Source organism: Nuphar pumila, chromosome 10 (assembly GCF_984573655.1).
Source record: "Nuphar pumila chromosome 10, dmNupPumi1.hap1.1, whole genome shotgun sequence".
Classification (NCBI taxonomy): domain Eukaryota; kingdom Viridiplantae; phylum Streptophyta; class Magnoliopsida; order Nymphaeales; family Nymphaeaceae; genus Nuphar; species Nuphar pumila.
The window spans coordinates 95,035,292-95,047,523 of NC_143258.1; the positions used below are offsets into that span (position 1 = coordinate 95,035,292).

The 12,232-nt window shown below is 39.9% G+C and overlaps 1 protein-coding gene across 1 annotated transcript in view; it reads right to left on the minus strand.

Moving 5' to 3' along the window:
• The window catches only part of LOC149827441 (protein ANTI-SILENCING 1-like), a 95,365-nt gene extending 83,559 nt beyond the window's left edge, over nucleotides 1-11,806 (minus strand). Inside the window, exon 1 of the mRNA XM_090019369.1 lies at nucleotides 11,637-11,806. The gene's annotated coding sequence lies outside the window, so the exon portion shown is untranslated. The remainder of the gene's footprint in view (nucleotides 1-11,636) is intronic.
• Nucleotides 11,807-12,232: the final 426 nt, after the last annotated feature.

Consider the following 12,232-nt stretch of genomic DNA (forward strand, 5'->3'; position numbering starts at 1 on the left):
TTATGAAGCCAAACCTGTCACACACAGTTCAGTGCCTTACTAAGAAAGGCAAGACTTCAGTGTTATCAGTAATACAATTGAAGAAGGGTGTCAAGCGTGGGGAGCAGACATTCTTAGTTGTCGTGCGGGCAGAAGAAGAGAAGGTGCAAGCAACAGTGTCGTCGACCCTAGCCCCACTGTTGGCGGAGTTTTGGGGGTGATGCCTCCGAAATTGCCAAAGCGTTTACCACCTAGACGCGAGGTCAACCATAAGATTGAGTTGACCCCGAGAGCGAAGCCTCCCGCAATAGTTACATACTACATGGGGTCAGCTGAGCTGAAAGAGCTGCGCAGGCAGCTGGACGAGATGTTGGATGCAAGCATCATTCGTCCATCAAAAGCACTATTTGGCGCACCAGTCCTATTTCAGATAAAACATGACGACTCCAAGCGGTTATGTGTGGACTATCGTGTGCTAAACAATGTCACGGTAAAAAACAAGTACTTGTTGTCACTAATAGCGGACTTGTTCGATCGGTTGAGCAATGCCCGAGTCTTTTCAAAGCTAGACTTGAGATCGGGTTACTAACAGGTGAGGATTGCAGATGGTGATGAGCCGAAGACAACTTGCGTCACCCGCTATGGTGATTACGAATTCTTAGTAATGTCATTCGGGTTGACGAATGCTCCAACCACGTTCACGACCCTAATGAATCAGATTTTCTACCCTTAGACAAGTTTGTGATAGTCTACTTGGATGACATCGTGATCTACAACAACATGAAGGAACATGTTGGGCACTTGTGAACAGTGTTTCAGGTGCTAAAGGTGAATATGTTAAACGAGATAAGTGTCTCTTCGGTCAGGAGGAGATCAGCTTCCTCAACCACGTTGTGGGGCGTGGTGTGTTGTGCATAGATGGGCAAAAGATAAGAGTCATCCAGGAATGGGTTCCGCCAAGCAAAGTGTCAGAGTTGCGGTCATTCCTTGGTTTGGCGAATTACTATCGGCCATTCATTAAAGATTACTCTCTCATTGTTGTGCCCTTCATTGACTTGTTAAAGAAGAATCGGGTATGACTCTGGACATGAGCATGCCAAGATGCCTTCGACGGCTTGAAGAAAGCCTTAGTGAGGGAGACAGTGTCGCGACTGCCTGATCACTTGAGACCCTTTGAGGTCCACACAGACGCCTCAAACTTTGCCATCGGCGGAGTTATTATGCAAGATGGTCATCCGATCACATATGAGAGTTGTAAGCTAAAGGATGCAGAGAGGCGTTACACGGTGGATGAACGTGAGATAACAGTCATTGTGTATTGCCTCAGGACCTGGTGGCACTATCTTTTGGGTGCCCAGTTCATCGTCAAGACGGACAATGTTGCCACGAGCTATTTTCACACATAGAAAAAGTTGACGTCAAAGCAAGCTCGATGGCAGATATTTTTGGCTGAGTTCGACTTTGCCTTAGAGTACAAGGTTGGGAAGACCAATATAGTTGCAAACGCCTCGAGCCATAGGGCTGAACTGGTTGTTGAGCATGTGGAGCATTTCGAAGTGCATTTGGAGGGCGCTTTGCTGAGTTGCATCTGCGAAGGTACGCAGCAGGATCCGACGACACAACACTTTGTTTCTCTGGTGCAGACAGGGAAGACTCGACGATTTTGGCTACAAGACGACCTCCTCATGACAAAAGGGAGACGTGTTTTCCTGCCGCGGTGGAGAAGCCTCCACCGAGAATTGCTTAAGTAGTACCATGATACATTATGGGTCGGCATCCTGGTCAGGAGCGAACCTTAGCACTCCTTAAGCACGGCTACTATTGGCCACATATGAGAGATAACGTGGAGGGGTATGTGTGAACGTACCTCGCCTGCCAGCAAGACAAGGGTGTAAGAAAGTAAAAAATACGCTACAACAAATGTCTCTCAACAAGTTCTCACAAATTCATCATAAGAACCACAAAGGTTCACAAAGAGAACTTAAGAATACACACAACCCGAAACGGGTATAAAAATGAAGAATAAACAATTTTATTGATTTGAGATAAAAACCCAAAACAAGAGTAAGTCTTTACAAGGGGAATAGCCCCATATTTATAAAGAGGTAGAGAGAAGCCTTAAGAGAGTTGTTGGACTCTCCAACGGCTCTAATAGAGCTGATGGGGAGTCCAACCGCTCTTTTTGGATTTACCTTTTTGACTTGGTCAAAAAGGTACCTTTTTGACTAGTCAAAAAGGTAAAGGCCAAATCAGTCCAATGATGGACTGGTTTGGCTAATTCTAGTTGTATTTTAACTAGAATTAATTAAACGAAAAATCCTAACTAGAAAGGAGATAAAACATTACATGTTTATGAGATTACATATGAGATATTATATGAGATTACATATTTTAACACTCCCCCTCAAACTTACGGTTGGATAACCAAAAGTTTGCCTAAGAGAAAGTGAAACCTAGGAGCAGCGAGAGGCTTGGTGAAGAAATCGGCCAGCTGATATTCTGAAGCAACATAGGGAAGATTGATGGTGCCACGCAAAAATTTCTCTCGAACATAATGGCAATCCATTTCTATATGCTTGGTGCGTTCATGAAATGTCTGATTGCTTGCAATATAGATAGAGCTTTTGTTGTCACAACACAGATTTGATGCTTTTGGACTTTCAACTCCCATATCGGAAAGTAAACGTCGAAGCCAGACTAATTCCATAGTAGTTGTAGCCATTGCCCTATATTCAGCTTCAGTTGATGAGAGAGACCTTTTGTTGCTTCTTACATCGCCAAGACACCAAGGATTCTCCTAAAAAGACACAAAAACCTGTAGTTGAGTGGCGGTCATTTGGATCACCACCCCAATCTGCATCAGTATAAGCAAGCAATTCTAAGTTAGAGAAAGCAGATAAAAATAATCCTCGAGAAATAGAATTTTTGATATATCTAATAATATGCAAAACTGCTCCCATATGAACAGAAGTTGGAGCATGTTGAAATTGACTGACTGTATGGACCGCATGTGTAATGTCAGGTCTTGTGATAGATAGATACGATAGAGCCCCAACAAGTTGCCTATACGGAGTCGGATTCTCGAGTGGCTCTCCATCATCAATCTTCATTTTGACATTCACAATCTCAGGAGTATCAACATGTCTTTCATCTGAAATACCTGACCTGACAACAATATCTAATGCAAACTTAGATTGAGTTAGCAAGTAACCTCTAGGTGAGTAGGCAACTTCTATACCAAGAAAATATTTCAAAAAACCCAAATCACTCATTTCAAAATGTGTTTAGAGAAATTTTTTAATATCATAAACTCCTGTTTATCACTTCCAGTGATGATCATGTCGTCAACATAGAGTAGAAGGATGATAATACCTGCATCAGAATTCTTAACAAACAAAGCTGTGTCAGTAAGACAAAATCGAAAACCAAAATCAAGCATAACCTTACTAAACTTATCATACCAAGCTTTTGGAGCTTGCTTGAGACCATATAAAGCCTTGTTTAGGCGAAGTGTTTTCCCTTTAGGTATATTCATTCCTGGTGGTGGGTCCATGTATATTTCTTCAGCTAAAATTCCATTTAGAAAAGCATTTTTAACATCCATTTGAAAGATATGCCATCCCTATTAGGATTCTAACAATGGTCATTCTAGCTATTGGGGCAAAGGTCTTTTCATAGTCTATTCCATATTCTTGAGAATAGCCTTTTGCCACCAATCGGGCCTTGAATCTTTCAAGAGTGCCATCACTCTTGGTTTTCACCTTGTACACCCAGCGACAACCAATAGGTTTCTTGTTGTTTGGAGGATGGTCTTGAATGGTCCAAGTATTTGCTTTTTCTAAGGCTTCTAATTCGACTTTCATAGCCTTGACCCATTCTGGTTGATCCTTGGCTATATCATAACTGGGAGGTTCATCATAGAAATGAATTAGAGCAATAAAGGCTTGATGTTTTGGTGAAAAAGACTGATATGACACAAACTTTGCAGGAACCCTCGAGATCCTAGTGGATTTTATAGATGAAGAGGCAGATTCATGTTCCCTTGTGTATTTATCCAGGGCACACTGTCTTTCTAAATTTCCTCGTCTAGAGTATTGAATACAATCTTGACTATTTCTATGAGGATCAAAATCAATCACATCCATCTGATCATCTAGATCAATTTCTCTTTCAGTATCCTTTGGAACTAGATCCAACAAGAAGGAATGCTCATCTATTTCAGTAGAATTTTTGTTTTCAAAAAAACTTTCATTTTCTAGAAAGGATACATTCCTTGAAACGTATAACTTGTTGTTTTTAGGGTCAAAACATTTGTATCCTTTTTTATTATTTGCATATCCTAAAAAAGTACAGGGTATAGCACGAGGAGAGAATTTATCATTCTTATCGGTAAAAACAAAGCACTTGCACCCAAACACCCTCAGTCTATAATAATCAGGTTTTTGTTTATAAAGCTTTTCAGTGGGAGAAATATTCTTTATTGAGGATGAGGGCATCCTATTAATAAGATACACAGCAGTTAAAATAGCTTCGGCCCAAAAAACTTTAGGAAGTTGATGTGTGATAAAGTAGTGTTCTAGTTGTTTCTATAATGTGTCTATGTTTTCTCTTAGCTAACCCATTTTGTTGAGGGGTATAGGGACAAGATTTTTGGTGTGAAATTCCATGTGAGTTCAAATATTCTTTAAATTCAGTTGATAAAAATTCTCCCCCTGAATCAGTGCAAAATATTGAAATATCATTCTTAAATTGATTTTTGACCATATTATGTAATATTTGAAAAAAAAAAGAGAACACTTCAAATTTGTGTTTGAGAAAGTAAATCCAGGTATATCGTGTAAAGTCATCCACGAAAATTACATAGTATAAAAAACCACCTTTTGACGTAACTGGTGCAGGACCCCAAACATCAGAGTGAATTAATTCAAGTGGTCGAGTGGAGACAAAAGTTCTTTCTTGAAATGCTAGTCGTTTCATTTTTTCAAGAATACATTTTTCACAAGTGAAAGTTTCAAAATTACAAATTTTTTCCATGTTTGGAAAGTACTGAAGCTTAGATATACAAGGGTGACCAAATCTTTGGTGTAAAAGATCCAAGCATACTTTTTGAACATTGCAGCATAATGTTTTCTTGGGTAATTCCAAAAAATTCATGTAATATAAGCCTCCTTCTCTATGGTCTTCCCCAATCAGCTTCGCTGACTGGTGATCCTGTACTTGACAATCATGAGAAGAGAAGGAAACATTACACCCATGATCAGTTAATTGAGAAACAGATAAGAGATTTAGATTAAGTTTGAGGATATATCTAATCTTTGGAACACAAAATCCTTTTGAGTTTTGAGAGTTATTTTCAAAATTTCCTATTCCTTTTATCTCAAGGGATGTTCCATCCGCAGTAAAAACACTCGATCCACTTGAGTCATAACAATGCGACAGTAATTTTAAATTTGGTGTCATGTGAAAAGAAGCACCAGAGTCAAGAAGCCATAGGGGTTTACCTGGATCGGAGGTGCCAACAGAAGAGATCGCAACTCCAGCTGAGGGAGAAGTTCCTTTAAGAAGAGGTTGTAGAGCCTCCACCAGCTGAGACAGGGACATGTTTCCAATGGATGTCTCATTTGATTCTTTTGATTCAACAACAGCTACCTTTTTCTCATAAGATTTTTTCAACTTTGGACAGTAAGTTTTAACATGTCCAGATTCATGACAGTAATAACAAATAACTTTTCTCTTTTCAAAATCGCCTCCTTGCCTTTCATTGTTTATTCTCCCAATATGTGGAGGTTTGTATGTGCGAATGTGATTACCTGGTCTAGATACAGCTAAAACTGTATCATCATCGCTTTTGTCGACTCATTTCTTGAGTCTATTTTCTTCCATACTTAGCTCTTCAATGGTATCTTCAATAGAGGGAACATTTTCCCGATATAGAAGAGCGGACTTGGTTGATTCAAATTTGGGTCTCAACCCATTTATAAATTGAAAAAAATGCTCTGCATTTACTTGATTTTGGCGAAGCTCAATGTCTTGTGGACAATGCCACTTTGGTTCAAGAAGAGCCAACTCTTCCCATAGTTCGGATAAGCTATTGTAGTATTCTCTAATACTTCTCTCTCCTTGAACCATATTCTGAACCTTTTCTTGTAAGTTACATATATGAGCAATATCTTTAAGAGAATACATTCTCTTAAGATATTCCCACGCATCATTAGCATGTTCAAATTTTGCGAGACTTGAACACTTCTTTATGTCTACACTAGAAATTAGCCAAGACATGATCTTGGCGTGACCCATTCTCCATTATTTACATTCCTTTTCATATGTGGAGATGGCCTTAGTTTTTTCCACCTCCGAAAGAGGTACTTCTCTTCCACCTTCTTCTTTAGTGAGCGTTAATTTAGGTTCCTTATCGGTTCCATCAACTAAGCCCCATAGACCCTTTCCCCAAATAAGATGCTTCATGATTGAAGCCCATGTTACATAGTTTGAATAGTTGAGTTTTATGGACTTAATGGTGACATTATCATTGTCATCCATTTTACAAGCTTGGGAATAAGAGGGGAAGAAGAAAAGCAAGTGGGAAGAGGAATATTTTAACCACAAAGATCGAAAATAAGTAGCCTTCCACGCCCTTCAAGGCTACACACGAGCACTCCTTCAAAGAGACTTCACTTTCTTGTAGAGTAGTTGCATGGCACGCTTCCCAATACACGTCCACCGACCTTGCTCTGATACCATGTAAGAAAGTGAAAAATACGCTACAACAAATGTCTCTCAACAAGTTCTCACAAATACATCATAAGAACCACAAAGGTTCACAAAGAGAACTTAAGAATACACACAACCCGAAACGGGTATAAAAATGAAAAATAAACAATTTTATTGATTTGAGATAAAAACCCAAAACAAGAGTAAGTCTTTACAAGGGGAATAGCCCCATATTTATAGAGAGGTAGAGAGAAGCCTTAAGAGAGCTGTTGGACTCTCCAACGGCTCTAATAGAGCTGTTGGGGAGTCCAACAGCTCTTTTTAGATTTACCTTTTTGACTAGTCAAAAAGGTAAAGGCCAAATCAGTCCAATGATGGACTGGTTTGGCTAATTCTAGTTGTATTTTAACTAGAATTAATTAAACGAAAAATCCTAACTAGAAAGGAGATAAAACATTACATGTCTATGAAATTACATATGAGATATTATATGAGATTACATATTTTAACAAAGGGGACCAACCAGAAGACAGTCGGTCTCCATGAGCTTCTACCGATTCCAGAACATTCTTGGGAAAGCATCTCCATGGACTTCATTGTTAGTCTGCCAAAGGTAGATGGCACAAACTTCATCCAAGTGGTGGTTGATCGTTTCTCAAAGTATGTCACATTCATCCCAGCTTCTAAGGAATGCCCCGCATAGAAGACTGCAGAGTTGTTTGTAAAGCATGTGGTGAAGCACTGGGGCATACCAAAAAGCATTGTAAATGATCGCGATGCTCGCTTCACGAGTAAGTTTTGGAGTAAAGTATTTCAGTTATTTGGCTCTGATTTGTTGTTTTCAACAAGCTTTCATCCGAAGACCGATGGGCAAACAGAGCACATCAACGGGATACTTGAGCAGTACCTTAGGCACTTTATTAGTGCCAATCAGAAAATTTGGGTAAAGCTCCTTGACGTAGCACAATTCCGTTACAATCTGCAGAAGAACGATTCTTCAAGCCACAACCAGTTTGAAATAGCCACGGGCAGCAGTCGCTAACCCCGCACACACTTACCGCCCAAGAAAAGAAAAGGCCATCCTGGCATGAGCAAAATAAGTTTGCGAAGGCATTCTTACACAAGGCGGCAAAGAGAATGAAGAAGTGGGTGGACAAGCATCGATGGTCCGCTGGGTTCCAAGTTGGGGACCAAGTGTTGGTGAAGCTTTATCTTGGTCGCACAAGCATCTTTCGCGGGCGGCACTGCGGACTGATCAGAAAGTATGAAGGATTATTCACCATCACAAAGAAAGTGGGCAAACTAGCGTACAAGCTGGAGTTGCCCCCAGATTTCAAGGTACACCCGGTGTTCCACGTGTCCAACCTCAAACAGTTTCATACATATGACAAAGATCCAGAATGTAGCGTGCCACAACGCGCTCCTATCATGCAGAGGGCCCTGTCAACACAACGGGCGGGGAAGAACCTCAGTCAGTTCCTTCGCCACAAGGTCAACTACTTGGGTGAAGCGAAGAAATACCAAGTGCAGTGGAAGGAAACTGCGAAACCTACGTGCGAGTCAGCTTTCCGGATGAACAACCACTACTCGACTGAACTTAGGTCTTACTATAAAACACCGGGGGAGCATATTCCCTGGTGACTTACATTGTAAAGTTGCGTCGAGAGTCGGTTTTGCTTTCGTTAAGTCTGATGTAAGTTGTCCGGTTCAGGTTAATCAATACCCCAAAAAGGTGGTCTGTATACTTGAACTGTAAGAAGCCTATGGGCTAAATTGTGAATGAATCAAATGTGTTGAGCTTTCTTTTGTTCACCCTCGTTGTTATTGATTCTTGTGATTGCAATTTTTTTCCCTCTATTCTCTCTTGCTCTCTTGCACTTTGAATACAAGCTTCCACGACTGGCAACAAGCAATAAGTAGGCTTGCGGCGGTAAGGAAGGACTGTCGCGCCGCGCTGGCCTATTGAAGGAAATAGGCCCGTGACAGCAGATGGTCTTGTGTATAAGAAATATGATCTAGGTAAATTTGTGAACATGGAATTGGTGATTCTTGCATATTCAGAAGCAGATTGGACAAGTGATATATCAACCAAGAAATCAGTAACAGGCTATGTTGTTTTCCCGAGTACACATTTAGTATCATGGTCAAGTCAAAAGCAAAAGACTAGCGAGATCCAGTACAGAGGTAGAGTATAGAGCAATGGCATCTGTTACAGCAAAGGTTCTCTGGATGAGACATTTATTAATGGCTCTTCATTAGAAAGTATCCCAATCACTTCTATTTTGTAACAATCGTAGTGTGGTCTCCATTGCTACTAATCCCGTACAACATGATAAGATGAAACATGTTGAGATAGAAAAGCATTTTTTGCGAGAAAATGTTGAAAGTCGAGAACTACAACCAATTTTTGTCCGTGGAGAAGACCAAGTTGCAAATTTGTTCACTCAGCCCTTACCTATCATGAGACATTGGTTCCTAAAGTCCAAATTGTCCATGATTGTTGAAGATCCATATACAGTTTGAAGGGGGGTGTTGGAACGTATATATGTGCATATATGTTTGTAACTTAAGGGTATTTTGGTCCAATCTTATATTTTATTCATTAAGGGCATGTTTGTAATTAGTGATATGTTGCTAATATAAATACAAGGGGCATCCCAACAGGTAAGACGTGCCCTATTCTCCTCTATTTTGTTTTTCCTTCTTTCCTCTTGTTTGCAGGACACGAATTCAAAGGCCTCCAAAATATCAAAAATTAGGGGTGTCAACGAGTCATGTTTGACCCAGACCCAACCCGTACCAAACCCTATAGGGTCAGGGTTTGGTGATAAATAAGAAGACCTAGTTAGAATCTGGGTCAGACCCAAGGGTCCGATTAATACATGGATTCGGGTATGGTTTATAAAATTTTATACCAGCCTCGGCCCTACCCGAGTTCCGATTAAGATCCGCAATTTTTCAATGTAAAAATGATAAAAAATACTATTTTACCGGGTATGGTTCGGGTCTGGTTCATGTAGTCCTTATAGGATCCAGTTATGGTTTCTCTTATGGTGGGTCACCCGGGTCCAAACACAGTACCATTATCTAAAATCTGGTTTGAGTCTGGTTCCACCTGGGTCTGAACCAAACCCGACCCATTGACACCCCTAGTTAAAACCAACTTTTGGAAGAAATCAACTATACCTTCCATTGTGGGTCAGTGTCACTCATACATGAATAAAACAGATTAAGTTGTTGGAAACTATGACATTAAACATGGTCTCAAACTACTTACACAACCGTGAAAGCAAACAAGGATCCAAGTGCATGTGCATAGACTAACTTAGCCACATCACCTTGCCACTCTGCAAGCTATATCAAAAGGATGTCTTGAGCAATCCACATCATGACATTTGACTACAGCAGTCCACAAACTTCATGTGTATTGTTAGCCTCTCCCAACCTATGTAGTCAAATGCGGTAGGCAATGCCTAGGCAGTGAGCCATAACAGACTAGTTGGGGACTAGGCAAACTAGGCAGTACACCCATTAAAAAAATAAAAAATACACAAAATATGCAAATGAACTGCTAAATTTAATAAAATCAATCAACAATAAGCAATAGACAAAAAATAACATGTCATCGAACACTACTCAAAAAATTAAAAGCAATTGAATAAACAAAACATATAACTATCAATGTCAATAAAAGATAAATAATTTAAACAAAATTAAAGTCTTAGCAACAATAAGTTCACATCCAAATCATACTAAAATGTTGTAATTGACTGGAATAATAGTTCGTGATAACTAAAAACATCAAATTTAATTGAAGTCTCATATGTCAATCTTAATAGAATCATGTTTTTACCAAAACATGCACTTAGAGAAAAATTATATGTAAAAACAGAAAAAATCATACTACAGCCATATATTAAGTGACTAACCCATAATATAGACATATTCTAACACGAAAATCATAACAAGCCTTAATGGAAGATTGCTTTTACCGAAACACAATATTCAGAGAAACAAGATATATAAGAACAGAAAAATCCAGAATATAGTTATATACTAACAAAATCCATATATGTATGTACGTACGTACGTATGTATGTATACGTACATGTATTCTAACTACACATGCTTTCTCTTTCTCACTCTCTCTCTCTCAGCCGGAAAAGAAGGAGAGGAAGAGGAAGACGGGAGACAGGGGAGGAAGAGAAGAAGAAAAGGAAGAAGAAGAAGAGGGGAGACAGTGGCGGAAAAGAAGAAGGGAGACAAGGGAGGAAAAGAAGGAAGGGGGAGACGAGAGGGAAAGAAGAAGAAGACGGGAGACGGGAGGAAAAGAAGAAGAGGGGATATGGGAGGAAAATAAGAAGAATAAGAAGAGGGGATGGAAAAAGAAGAAGAAGAAGAGAGAGAGAGAGAGAGAGGCGTACGTCGGGTGGCCTCCTCCTTCTTCTTCCTCTACTTCTTCGTCGGTACGAGAGAGAGAGAGAGTGTGTGTGCATTAGGTTCCTCCCCAAACCTAGTGCATTATTTTTGTCATCTATAGAAGCATAATGGAAGGAGAAAAGTTTCTCCCCAAACAAAATCTCAAGCATGGGTATGCTTTTCTTTCTTCTTTTTCTTTGCATTAGGTTCATTCAATAAGCAGACTTAAATACAAAAGGAAAGAAGAGGTGGGTTTCAGGCTAACAGATATCCGACGCTACAAAAAAGATGAAAAAACAACACACAAATGAGAGCAAATACCAAAAAGAAGAGGAAAAATTTGAGGCAAATCGAAGAATACGGAGCTGTACGAGCACGGAAGCGAAAAAGAGAGAAGCAAGAATTCACGATTAACGACTGAAACAAGAGGAGATAACCACACCCACAAAAGGAAACGCCACAAAAAAGAATAACCCTAACAAGTTCCATCGTACACAGTAACAACGCGATGGCGAAGAAATTCTTACTCTGCTACACTTCTTCCTTTGAAGAAAAAACGGTGTTACCCCTGAAGCTTCTTCTTCTATTTCACCACCACCACCTCCTCGACCTTGCCCTCTTGCCGGAAATAGGCATAAGGACGGCTGCAACGAGGGAGGGCGGGAGAGAGAGAGAGAGAGAGAGAGGTGTTCGCCCGCTTGGGAAGGTCTGGACGGCCTTGGATCTAACCTTTTAAGATCTTGGCCGGTTCGGTTCGAGCTGAGCGTGTTCGGGTACGTTCGCGTCACTGTGACACGCCATACAGAGTCCGTGTCACGGTGACACGTGTTGAATTTTCAATGAAGACAATTTCTGGCTCTCTCGTGAGATTTCCAAATAAAATGCTTGATGCTCAAAGAAACAACCTACTATGTTAAGATCTAGCACATATTTGATTATTGTGCTACTTAAAATTCCACAGCTAGGTAATCTAGGGTGACTTCTAACGAAACTTGGTATTCCTCTTAACCACTAACTTTTTTGTGCGATATTTGGGTGCTACTTAACCATCAATTTTGTATTTCATGTCGACATATATATATATATATATATATATATATATATATATATATATATATATATA